The sequence below is a fragment of the Anas platyrhynchos genome, chromosome 1 (genome assembly GCF_047663525.1).
Source record: "Anas platyrhynchos isolate ZD024472 breed Pekin duck chromosome 1, IASCAAS_PekinDuck_T2T, whole genome shotgun sequence".
NCBI classification, from domain to species: Eukaryota; Metazoa; Chordata; class Aves; order Anseriformes; family Anatidae; genus Anas; species Anas platyrhynchos.
In genome coordinates this window covers 172,829,281-172,841,637 of record NC_092587.1, presented here as the reverse complement: position 1 = coordinate 172,841,637, position 12,357 = coordinate 172,829,281, and the positions used below count along the sequence as shown (strand labels likewise).

General features: G+C 36.3%; 1 long non-coding RNA gene across 2 annotated transcripts in view; it reads right to left on the bottom strand.

Annotated features, from left to right (window-relative positions):
- LOC119715241 (uncharacterized) overlaps positions 1 to 12,357 on the bottom strand; it is a 33,718-nt gene that overhangs the window by 1,447 nt on the left and 19,914 nt on the right. The window contains exon 3 of one of the 2 annotated variants that reach the window (XR_005262417.2): positions 17 to 7,820. The exons of the other annotated variant lie outside the window; for it this stretch is intronic. This is a non-coding gene — a long non-coding RNA (uncharacterized lncRNA). Of the gene's footprint in view, positions 1 to 16; positions 7,821 to 12,357 lie in introns of those variants that run through there. 2 annotated transcript variants of the gene reach the window in all.

Below are 12,357 nucleotides of genomic sequence, written 5' to 3'. Positions count from 1 at the left end.
TAGAAAAAATGAAAGTGCCTTTTTTATTTAATAAGCTTAAATTGGAGAAAAGACTTAAACATATGTCTGAATTCATCCACTCAAATGCACTCACTAACTTCATGGAATTATAGAATAGAATCATGGAATAAGAATCATTTAAGTTGGAAAAGGCTTCTAAGATCACCAAGTCCAGCTGTGACTATTTGTGCAAATTGTTTTGTATTTATTAGTAGGATTTATTATGGATAGTGGATCATGTTGTGCTTGAAGTACATCACCCCTACCTATGTGAATACAAATTGTTTTATATTCACTCTTATTTTCAGACGGTGGTCAGGTTGTCCATGAAAAGTGTTGGCCATACTAATGTGAACTGCATTACTAAAATAATATATCCAGTTTGGGGCCTTGTTGTGGTCTCTCCCTTCCACATTCTCTTTCAAGCTAATAAATACTGCTGTAATATTCTTAGATGTTTTGCTTACAGAAATATTTCAGAAACAGCATCAGCAGCTTCTTTGTAATTCTCTTTTCTCCCTTGAGAAAGCATTTGGAGAGAGGAGCATTTGATAAAGAAGTAGTTTCCAATACGTTTCTAGTGTGCTTTACACTAAGGAGAGTCAAACTATTGGAATAATAACTGCTCTTTTATCTCTGAAGACAGCAAGCAAAGGAAAAAGACTTAAAAACAAACAAACAAACAGTATTTCAAGTGGCATATAGAAAGTTTATTGAAATTAGAAGATAAGAGACATGATTCTCTGCCCTCTAACTTGAAGGAGTCAACAGAGGACTGAAACTAGTCAGTTAAGCTTCCCCCCTCTTCCCCCCCAAGTGCAATGGCATGTGTAATTGTTTAACAAGCTAGTTATAGAACACTGAAGAGAAGACATTCAGAAAAAGAGCTAATTTAGCTTTTATCTTCTGTGGCAACTTTTTTATTTTTATTTTTTCTTTAAGTAAAGAAGAAAATTCATGTTTGATTAGCACTCATTAATTTTTTTCTGGAAAATTTCACAATACGAATCCCCATATAAATACCTGAGACAAAAATGCTAAGCTTCGTTGTGGTGTGTTAACTTTGGGTAGCTGCCAGGTGCCCTTCAAGCTGCAATCTCATTGCACCTCCTCAGCAGAACAAGGGGAGAAAACACGACAAATAACTCATGGAATGAATGAAGATCTCTCTCTACAGAGAGATCACTCACAAACGAACATCTTGGGCAAAACAAATTTGACTCGTGGATAATTAGTTTAACATTCTGCCAATTAAATATACGATAGGATAGAGAGAAACAAAAACAAAACTAAAAGCACCTTCACCCCACCCTCCCTTCTTCCCAGGCTCAGCTTCACTCCTGAGTCTACCTCATCCTCCAAGCAGTGTAGGTGGATGGGGAGTGGAACTGTGGTCAGTTCATAGCATTTCTTCTCTGCTGTTCCTCCCTCCTCACACTCTTCCCCAAAGTAAAATTCCTTTCATGGACCACAGTTCCTGCCAGGAGCCTGCTCCTGCAGGGGCTCTCCATGGGCCGCAGTCTCCTCCAGGCCACATCCACCTGCTCCACCCGGGCTCCTCCATGGTGGGGGGGCTGCAGCATGGAGATCTGCTCCATGTGACAACCATGGGTTGCAGGGGGACAGCCTGCTCCACGAGGGACATCTCTACAGGCTGCAGGGGAACTTCTGCTCTCCTGCCTGGAGCATCTCCTGCCCTCCTTTTGTACTGACCTTGGGGTCTGCAGGGATGGTTCTCTTGCATTTTCTTATTCCTCTCTCTCTCCCGGCTCCTGTGCAGCATTTTTATTTCTTTCATTATTCTTTCTTAAGTATATTGTTACAGAGGTGTCACCAGAGTTACTGCTAGGCTCAGCTGTGTCCTGTGGTGGGTCAGTCAGAGCTGGCTGAAACAGTTTCTGTCCAGCATTGGGGCAGCCTCTGGTCTCTTCTCACAGAGGACACACCTGCAGCTTCCCTGCTACTGAAACCTTGCCATGTACATTTGCCCAGTGCATTCTTTCAAACAGAAAACATTTTTTTTAGTTTGGTTTACTTGTAAAACAAAGCAAATAAAGCTTGAGACTAACTTTCTCCTGCCGGATGCTGTGATCATGGAATCTAGTCAATTTAATTAAAATAGACGTTTTCTTACAAATTCTATTGATTTGGATGAACTCCCAATCTCCATGAAATACTTTTCTCATTAAAAAAATATCAGCCAGCCAATTATTATTAATGTTTTAAGCCAAAGGAAAGGTTTAGAAAACGATCTGCCAGGAAAATTTTAAGATTCTAATCTACCATTCCATGTAAATTTTAATATTTAAATGCAATTGAAAAAGACACTTAGCCACTTTATACTTTACTCTCTCCCATAGCATATTCAGTGACTATATCCTACCTAACACATGGAATTGTATGTGAAGTTGAATAAGAACATTTTCTCCACAGTTCAAAGAGAGCTAAGTGCTAGGATGTCCATTTCGATGCTGTTGCTGAAGGAAATAGCAGAAATGATAAATTGCTGGGATCTTGGGTTCTGAAGGTAACAATAACTGGGCTTTTTGTGCAGCAGCATCTCATGCTGTGCCCCCTGTCTCAGCAAATGACATCCTTAAGAGCACACCTTGAAGAGGCAGATGGAGACCTGGGTCATGTGCCTTTGCATAAGTGAAATCCTTTAAGGAAGAAGAAAACTGGTTCTTTGAATTTTGAAAAATAAACATGAAATAAAAATAGTGTATATTATATTTAATAACACTCATGTTCAGAATACCTTACAGTTCAAAACACTATGAAACCATCAAGTAATTAACTTTCACATAATTAAACTAACATAATTCAAGATGCAAAGATGCAACAGAAGAGTTTTAAAATGCACAAGCCAAATCCCCAAGCACACCTGAGAAGCTACACAACTGTGTAGCCAGATTCTATACAATTCTTGATATGCCACAGTGTCCAACATCAGCAGAACACATCAGCAGAACAAATCGTTTGGAAAACAATAAAGTCTCAAAGGAAATCTACGCTTATATATGGCTCTCCAGAGGGTCAGAATTTCATACTTTGACATTCAGGCCACCCATACTACCAATAGACGGAAAAGAATTGACCAGATAGTTTTTTATTTGTTTGTTTGTTTGTTTGTTTTCTTGTAAACAGTATAAGATTTTATTGATAACTGATTTTTACAGCTTACAGTATGATTCTGCTTTTTATACACTCGGAGGTTCCATTGACTTAAATTGGAGTAGTGAGCGCACAAGGAATAGAGAATAAAGCCTTTGAAGTTCAGTATCATTATTTAGATTTCAGGCATGCCTGGAGACAGCACTCTAGATTAATAAAATGCTTTGCTTCAATTAGCTCTGTGTCTCCTGCATCCCTCCCCAATTCCCTCTGCCCTTGTTTAACATACTCCCTTATCCCTTCACATTATCCAGACAGGTGCTCTCTGCAACCGCAGACGGCTGGAAGTTTCACGGAGGAGATTCAGTGTGGGGAGGAGGAGGGTGTATATCAGTTTCTTGTCTCTGATGACAGAGAGTGTGTGAATCTGTACAGGAGTGTGCTATGTTCTGCCTCAGTATTGTTTCAGAGATCATTTTAAAAGATCTTTGAAAGAAACAAAATTTTAGATCTCTTAAACAGATATGTTCACTTCTATGTATGGCAAGAACATTTTCACAATTTAGCACAGAACATGTAAATCAAATGAGTATTATTTCTAGCTGATTAATTCTGGGCCAATATGAAGAAAAAATATATATATATTGTGTATATCAAAGAAATCTTTATTGTAGTGGGACTCATATTTCTGCAATGATTTTGTCTGGTTTTCTACTGTAATAAACCCCCTCATTTCAGATTTCTTTGAAAGAGGCTTAGGAGCATAATGCAACGACCACTGGAAACTGATGCATCCTGCAAAGTGGGGGCAGGAAATTATAAGTTTCACATTGAGTTCAATGGGAAAGTCATAAGGCCCTGCTCCTTCTCCCTTGGGGTATTTTCCTATTTTATTGTCAGTACTATAATGGGCAATCAGTTCCTGAAATGGTGCCCTGCTGTCTAGATGAAGCATTTATAGGTTTTTTAAGCAGTCCATTTGAACACTGCAGAATAAAAAAGTCAGCCCTTGGAAGTTCAGGTTTTAGGGCCCTGATCCTCAATGAACTATGTGTTGGCAAACCTCTTATACACTTGGAATTCAGCACAAGATCAGGGTCTCGATTTCTCCATTTTCCACTGCAATTCAGACCTTTATTTATCACAGCTGGAAACAACATTCCAAATAAAAATGCTTCTAAAAACCAAAGTGTCTGTCCCTTTTAAAAGTTAACTTCCTTAGATTTATGCACATACATTTACATAGTAATCCTCTGAACAGAGATGGTGCTTCTAATGAATTAGGGGGTTACTACAGAAATATATAAATCATCACAAATGTTTTCCATACAGAAACACTTTCTTTGAAAAAAATTAAAAATAATGATAAAAAAAAATCTGTTAAAAACTCAAAGAAACAAAGAAGTCTTTTTTGAGGGCCTAACATTGGAAACTAGATCCAAGAAAGAGCTTACGGGCAAAGATTTAGGCCTAACATGAAACTAAGAGAATTTAGAGATCACTTAAGGTCAGTCTAATTTGTATTTAGAAGCCCAAATTTGCCTACAGCCCAGACCATTATCTAGGTCATCGCTTTTCAGCACTGCCTAATCCTCAAAAAAAATAAATGTATAAATTTTAGGTCTCTCTATAAAATTTTAGCCTTCCTCTATGGCTTAAAGTTTGCTATTGCTGAAAGTAGCCATGCTTGTTTAGAGCTGGCTGCTAAAGACATTGCCCGGATAAATTCTGATGTGATTGTGGTTTAATCAGAGGGTAGTAAGTCAATGAGCTAGCTACTTTTCCAGAAAAGTCTGAAAATATTGCTGTAGTGAAAACAGCAAAAGGGAATGACTTTTTTTCATATCTGCTTAATACACAGAATACTTTTTTTTTTTTTTTTTTTTTTTTTCCATAAAAGTTGGAGGTCCATTTCCAGCCCTGGGCTAACACTGTCCACAGCCTTAATGACAGACACAGAAAAGGACATGTTCCACCTGCCTGCTGAGGTGGCACTGATGTGAAGCAGGAGTAAGTGACTCTTGTCACTTACTTAGACTTTTAAGTGACTCTCTGAATTGTTACCAAATTTAATAGGAAAGATGGAAATCTGTCTTTTTTTTTTTTTTTTTTTTTTTTTTTTTTTTCCCCAGGTGTTTACTGCCATTGAAATATTCCTATCCTTCGGTCTTTGTAACTGAATGGCATAAGAAATACATATCTATTCTGAGAGAGAACTAGAATTCCATTTCTCTCCCACTCAAAGGACTGTTGGAGAACTTTTTTTTTTTTTTTTTTGTAGTCACTTGTCTCTTCTGTATACAATGACTTAATTTCAAGAGCAAAGGCAAAAATTTATCAGTAACTCTTGTCACCAAAATCCTGCTCCTCTCTTAGGAGGTCAGAGAGGCACTGCTGTATGGGGAAGAAGGAAGCATCAATTGCCTCAAGATTTGAAGATCTGCGCACTGGATGAATGGTTTAACTGCCAGCCTAGACAGGGAGTGGAATTTATCACCACTTTTCAAACTCATTCCCTTTGGTGCTTATTCCTCCAAGGTGTGTAGGCTCTCAAAATAAGCATCTCACTCTTTTCATCTGAATTCTTTCACATCAGAGCAAGATTTTTTTCATGGAAACTAGCTACTTGCTCTCAGCTGAGTGACATATATATGAGTTCACCATACCATATTCATTTCCTGGGCTCAGTTAACCTTGTCTCATGTAAAATGTAGAAGAGGGATGATAAAAAGAGTGGGACATAGATTTCCAGTAAGATTTTCTTTTTCTTTTCTTTTCTTTTTTTCTTTTCTTTTCTTTTCTTTTCTTTTCTTTTCTTTTCTTTTCTTTTCTTTTCTTTTCTTTTCTTTTCTTTTCTTTTCTTTTCTTTTCTTTTCTTTTCTTTTCTTTTCTTTTCTTTTCTTTTCTTTTCTTTTCTTTTCTTATTTGCATTCCATTTTTGGATACATTTGAAGACTGAGAATAAGGCTGTAGATGCAGATATAAAGATTCATGTGTCAACCTATCCCAAACTCCAGCTGGCCAGCTACAAAGCAACTTCAGTTCCAAGGCTGGGTGGTAGTGTTAATGTGGCACTGAGCCCAAGTTAACCAAGTGTCAGGAGACTCCTGATAAAGTGAGAGCATTGGCACCTTTGCAGCTTTTAAAGGCTTGAGACTGTATTTAAGTCACTCCCTTGGCCTCAGTGAATAGCTCCATTCAGTGGCAGGTGATTATCCTTAAGAGCAAGACCTATACGCACAGGGATAGAGAGCTCCTAAAGACACCCTACTGTGACTGTTTTTTTGGCAAGTCTCACCAGAGGCTTTGGCAGCCTCTCCTCTAAAGTGATAACTGTGTTTTGGCATGGCTATATTCTTCATGCAAACTAATATCACTGCCAACTTTAAGAACATGAAGAACTGATAATAATTATTGTTTTCACTGCTGGATAGCAGAGAACAACTGCAACACAGAGAAATATCATGACTTTTTTTTTTTTTTTTTTTTTTTTAAGAAAATGTATCTATTTGGTTTAGTCTAAGCAATAAAACCTAGTTATCTAAAAACATATTTTAATTGCCTTTTCATTATACACATGTACATTTTGCAGTGTATTACAATCTTTAATTAAGGTCCCATGTGGTTATCAGAGTAGTGTAATTAGTAACTTCCAAAAACAATGTTACATTAATGATAGGAAAAAATGTATTAGAAAAAATTAAAACAAAATAAAATAAAATGTATAATGTCTTAAAGATATATATACTTTTTTTTTTTTTAGGACCAAACTAAATGTTTCTTTTATTATTATTTTTTTAACTCTATTCAATGTTTGACAGAATGTAATGTTGGCAGATATGAATTCCTATTATTTCAAAAATGGAAATTGTTTACTTGCTTGGATTGAAAATGTCTCTTCAAAGTATTCATAATACAAGTTTAATCTGACCTCCTCTGGACTACCACATGAAGTTTTAATTCTGGAAAGAAGAGCAAAACAGAGTCTACAAAAATCGTGAAAAAGAAAAGAGATCAAAGGAAAAGGGATGGAAAGAGATGTAAATGGAATACATCTTGGAGCAATACATCATGTATTCTCAATGTTAACGGTAGAAATTATTTCCAACATTTATAGCAATGATTTATCATTTGTGTGAAACATAAAATCTAATAATAATATTGGGCAGGCATCTGCCTAATTTCTACTAGGGTTAACAGCCACTGCAGTGGGAATACGCAGAATTTTAGTACTTGTCCACTCATAGCTCTTTGAAGCACATTCTCTTTGTGAACCTTGTTGGCCAAAATCAAGGAATATGAGGAAGACCTGTTCATGAAAGGAAAAGTCCCCATGTCTAAAAAAAAATAAAAAAATACTACTAATAAAAGTATCTAAAAAAGTATTTCTCCGAGTTCTCTGAGACTCTGAAACTTCTTGCTGGCCTAACTAAAAGCTTTGTTTTGCCAAGCAAGTACAATTTATTCCACTGTGTGAGCAATGCCGTGGTGAGAATGCAGAGAGCAGTGACGTTTCAGCTAGGCAAGGTGAGAGTTCCTGTCTCCTATAACTCTGGGTTGTGATATGGGAACAGTTTAGACTGCCAACAATATGTGTGTTAATGATTAGTCTTGCTTCCAAGATCTCAGCAGCAGATGACTCATCTCATGCATCACAGTAGCTCCTAACCCCTTGATACTGGCTAGATGCTAGACAGATTGGAGACCTGTTGGAAAAAAAAATGTTATTACAGAACTCTGAATTATGCTGTATTCTAAATGCAGTAAGGCTGACAAGGCCTTGTAGGTGGCAGATGTCATTTTTACCACATGAATCTTCATTGCTGAAATTCCCACTCTAGCTCTTTTCGACTCCAAGTCTTTTGTTTACAACTGAAAAAGAGGAACTCTAATTCGATAATTAATTCTCACATCAAGTATTTTTGACTCTGTGTCTTTTGTTTACTCATAATTCCATGCAGTTTTTTTGTTTGTTTGTTTGTTTTTTTCTCCTGTTGCAAGGGCTGAGAAACAAGGGATAAGCAAACAGTGATGTAGGACCTAACCACTATTTATGCTTATTTTTGGTTGATGTATCCTACATGTAATCAACATATATCTGTTTGTTTGCTTGTTTATTATTACAGTTTTAAATTATTTGGGCTTTAAACTGAAAGCAAAGGAGTATACTGATAATTTCTTCAGTTGGTTCTCCTGTAATCCCCATGGCAGCGACACAAATCTGTGTTTTTTATTTGTCTTCAACAATCTACTGATCATATATTTATCTTAGTTCTCTTACCCTGATGGAGGAAAGCCTTTGGTATTTCAATGGGAAATTATACTTTGTCAAAAGGAGTAGAATTCAGAAGTTTTCACTATCCCAACGATGGGGAGTATATGGTCCCAAAAATTGCAATTTAACACCTTCATCTCCACAATCCCTCCAAATACCTTTTGTCTCAGATGACATAAATGAATAATTTAAGTAAATAAAACTAATTGATTTGTCTTCAAGTTCATTTAAATTTGCATGTGAATATTTACAGTTCAACATTGTAGAAGGATTTGCATGTGTGCCTTTGACCTTATTGCTTCTGAGCTACTCTATGGTAAGGCGAGGCGTCACCTCCTTCTACACATCTAGTTCCACTCAGAAAAAATTCCTGTATTTTCTGTATCAGCAGGAGCTTTGGAGGTGACACTATATAATACTGGCAAAAGACTTAGAGTTAAAGGGAGAGAAATGAACCAGATCCAAAAATCTTTTTCTGACAGGTCTCCCAAGAGTCCGTAACATCTGATTCTCAGAAAAAGGTATCTTACGAAAAGTACATGTCTTTGAATAGAGGAATACTCTTAGCAGTTTGGAAGATTTCGATACAAACTAAAATTTTAGTCTTACTTTGAGTTCTTTATATGAAGACATCATTGTTTCTCTGTTTCTACATTTTGCTTGATACGTCCCAGGGTTGTAATTGCCTTTTAAAGGAGAAGCTGCATGAGGAAGTATCATTCCCTGATAGACTATTATAGCTAGTTCTTACTTTTTTTTTTTTTTTTCTCACTCCTATCTGATCTAGCTCCCAGCTTATTACTCTCCAGGAAAATGATACTGTACTCAACACAAATATGTTTTATTCTTCTATATTGCAGTCACCTATGTAATCCATTTTTTCTGATATTATGATCTTCATTGTACTGGTGACCCCTCACAGTGTTCTACAGTTCATGACATTTACAACAAGGTCATTAATGGAATATTGAAAAATTCTCATCTGTGATGTTCCTGGATCTCAAATCTTAATTTTAATTTTTATTTTTTTCTCCTTTCAACTCAAAACCTTTTCTCTAAGCAATGAGCCCTTGCTGTTTTTAATCACAAAAGTATTTTCAGATGTCTTCAGATAATAATACAAATCACAGTAGATATTGTCTTGTGGAAAGAAAAAGAAAAAGAAAACCAACAACAACAAAAAAACTTTCATATGTACAATCAGGTGACAGCTCTGATATGTCACTGCCAGGATGTCCCTGAGCTATTCAGTTGTGTTTTCCACTAATTTAGGAACTAAAAAACATAAAACAAAAAGCTAGCTCTTTTCTTTTTTTTTTGGGGGGGGGGGAGGGGAAGAAAAATATCCAAAACCAGCAGCAGCCTAACACTTGAGCAAAATATGAACAAAAATCTAATAACTTGAGGATAGTTTAATTGAAGACTTAATGATTATAGGCTATGTCTACATTAGGAATCAGAATATCGCAATACCTGAACATGTAGAATTAAACTATTAATTCCAGAGATCTATCCACTGAAGTATTAGCATATAAAATGGGGTGCTTTCGACAAGCTGCTGTCTTCTCCTGTGGACTGAATGCCCATTAGTAGCTGAATTGCAGGGAGTATGCCATGCTCCTATGGCACATTTCCCAGTGTAATGCCATCTGCAAGGAATCCAAGCTACATGTTCCTAGCGTACTCCACAGTGTGAACCAAAACATATGGCTTTTGGAAGATGATCAGAAGTTTCACTTCAAGTGAATGCTCTTAATACAAAGTACAGTCCTAATGTTGATGTACCCAGAGACACAAAATTAATGTTATTCATTGTTACCTAATTTACCCCTGTAAGAACCTTAATGCCAAATTTAGAGTGTTACTCTAATACTGGCTAATCCCAGAAGTTTTTAAAGTTCCTGTTCCGTCAAATCTATTTTGCAAAGTTTTCCATGTGTCTTTAATTCCTTTGTGAAGGCACTTAGAACAGGCCTAAGACCCTTCCAAAAGCACCTATATGCCAACACCCCCCACCCCACCCCGCCCCAGGATCAGCTTTCTTCACCCATCTTTCATGTAGACCATATAAGGGATTAAAAGGTATTCTTCAGCCGTCCCTGCACTAATTACAAAGACTGAGAAAATCATAGGGTGAAAAATCTCCCTAGAGATAAAGTCACTTACTGTGTACTGAATTTGACAGGTAACAAGACATCAAGACATCTATATCTATGAACTCTCAATTTTTACCAAAGATACAGTTACACCCACAACTCTTATGACATCCTAAAAAAGAGTTGTCTTTGGATTTGTGTTAGCTACTTATATAAGTTAAGAGAACTAACATATCTTTCTTTTCAGGGTCTTATATAAATTTAAATTGTGAATGTTTTTTATTTGACACCTTTCATATAATTACTAGCTTGTTTAAATATCACTCTGCTATTGCCTGAGGTAAATGCAGTAGAAAATCACTACATTCAATTTTACTGTCTTAGAGTTTCATCCCTTCTGTCAAACTGCAACATTTTTTAATTCTGAAGGATAATTTTTATTTTATTTGCTAGTTCATTCCTAATGTGGATGAATAAGTCATAGGCTATCTACTTGCAGTTATAGGACGTTTCCTACATCAAGTTTAAAATGGATCTCTGCATTTTTGTCCTTGTCAGATATTTTTTTCCTCTGCACAATAATGAAATGTAGAAAATATATATATATATATTTTGTATTTAAGTGATTGATAGTCAAATCAACTGCTGTTCATTCTACATCAGATTCTCAAACTTAATATAGACCAACTTTATGGGAAAAAAATGAGCACATACTTAAATCAAACTTTTGCTTCAGAAAAACTTGGAGTGAATTCAAAAGGTGGGTGCTGAGCAGGAACTCTGCATTCATATACAACAGCTGCAGAACAATACAGAACAGTGCTTGAAGTACTCAATAGCAGGGGGAACTGAGCACGCAATTCTTTACCTATTTTACATTAAACTGCCATTAGATAAAAAAACATGTGGCGATGGCAAGAATATAGACCAGAATACAAATACAGTTCTTCCTACTGAGTGCAGTATATTTTGAAATAGGAAAAACAGGTTTAATTCCAAGTCTCCAGCTTCTGTGGCAATTGCCCTAACCAATAACCATGCTACTGTGTGAAAGGCAGCCCCATCCAGGCAGCTGACTGCATCTTAGAATTGGAAGGGGAAGGATATTTACACACAATTTTTTGGCATTTGTAGCTGACTGGTCTTGAAATCACTCTATTCAGCACTCTGGCGTTTGTATATTCTATTCTTAGGTGTCTAATTCAGCACAATGAAATCAGTTCATGGGATAAGCAAATAACCTGTGCTGACACATATGCTTTCATTTGGAGCTGGTCCTTAGGCTACAACTACTGCATTAGGTGTCTACATCCAAAGGTTTTGTACCAGTGACATTTGCAAATCTCTGATATCACTTAGGAGGTGACTAACATTTCCGCTGGTAAAATCCTCACTATAACTAAGCTATTGCCAGAGGCCATGCATATTAACTTCGAACTTCTGACAGCATTAAATTGGTTGGTATCTTGATCATTAGACTCAACATTCATAAAATAGACATTACTCAGTGTACTCAAGCCTGACAAACATTCTGAGTATTTCAGCTGTACTGGAATATCTACAAGAGCTATTGATAAGACCCCACATCAGCCAAAGCCAGGTGGACCTGTCTAGATTTTTTCCTCGGAGTGACCACTCTGAAGGAGGATGGAAACACAGAAAAGTCAGGCTTTAATATTGTAGTATTGTAATATTAATATTGTAGTCTTTCAACTACAATAACTGATTTTGTTGTTCATATATATGTTTTCAACTACATATAGTCTTAGTCTTTCAACTACATGTATATGTTACATATATATATGCATTACATATATATGTAGTATATATGTGTATGTATATATATATATATATATATATATATATATATAT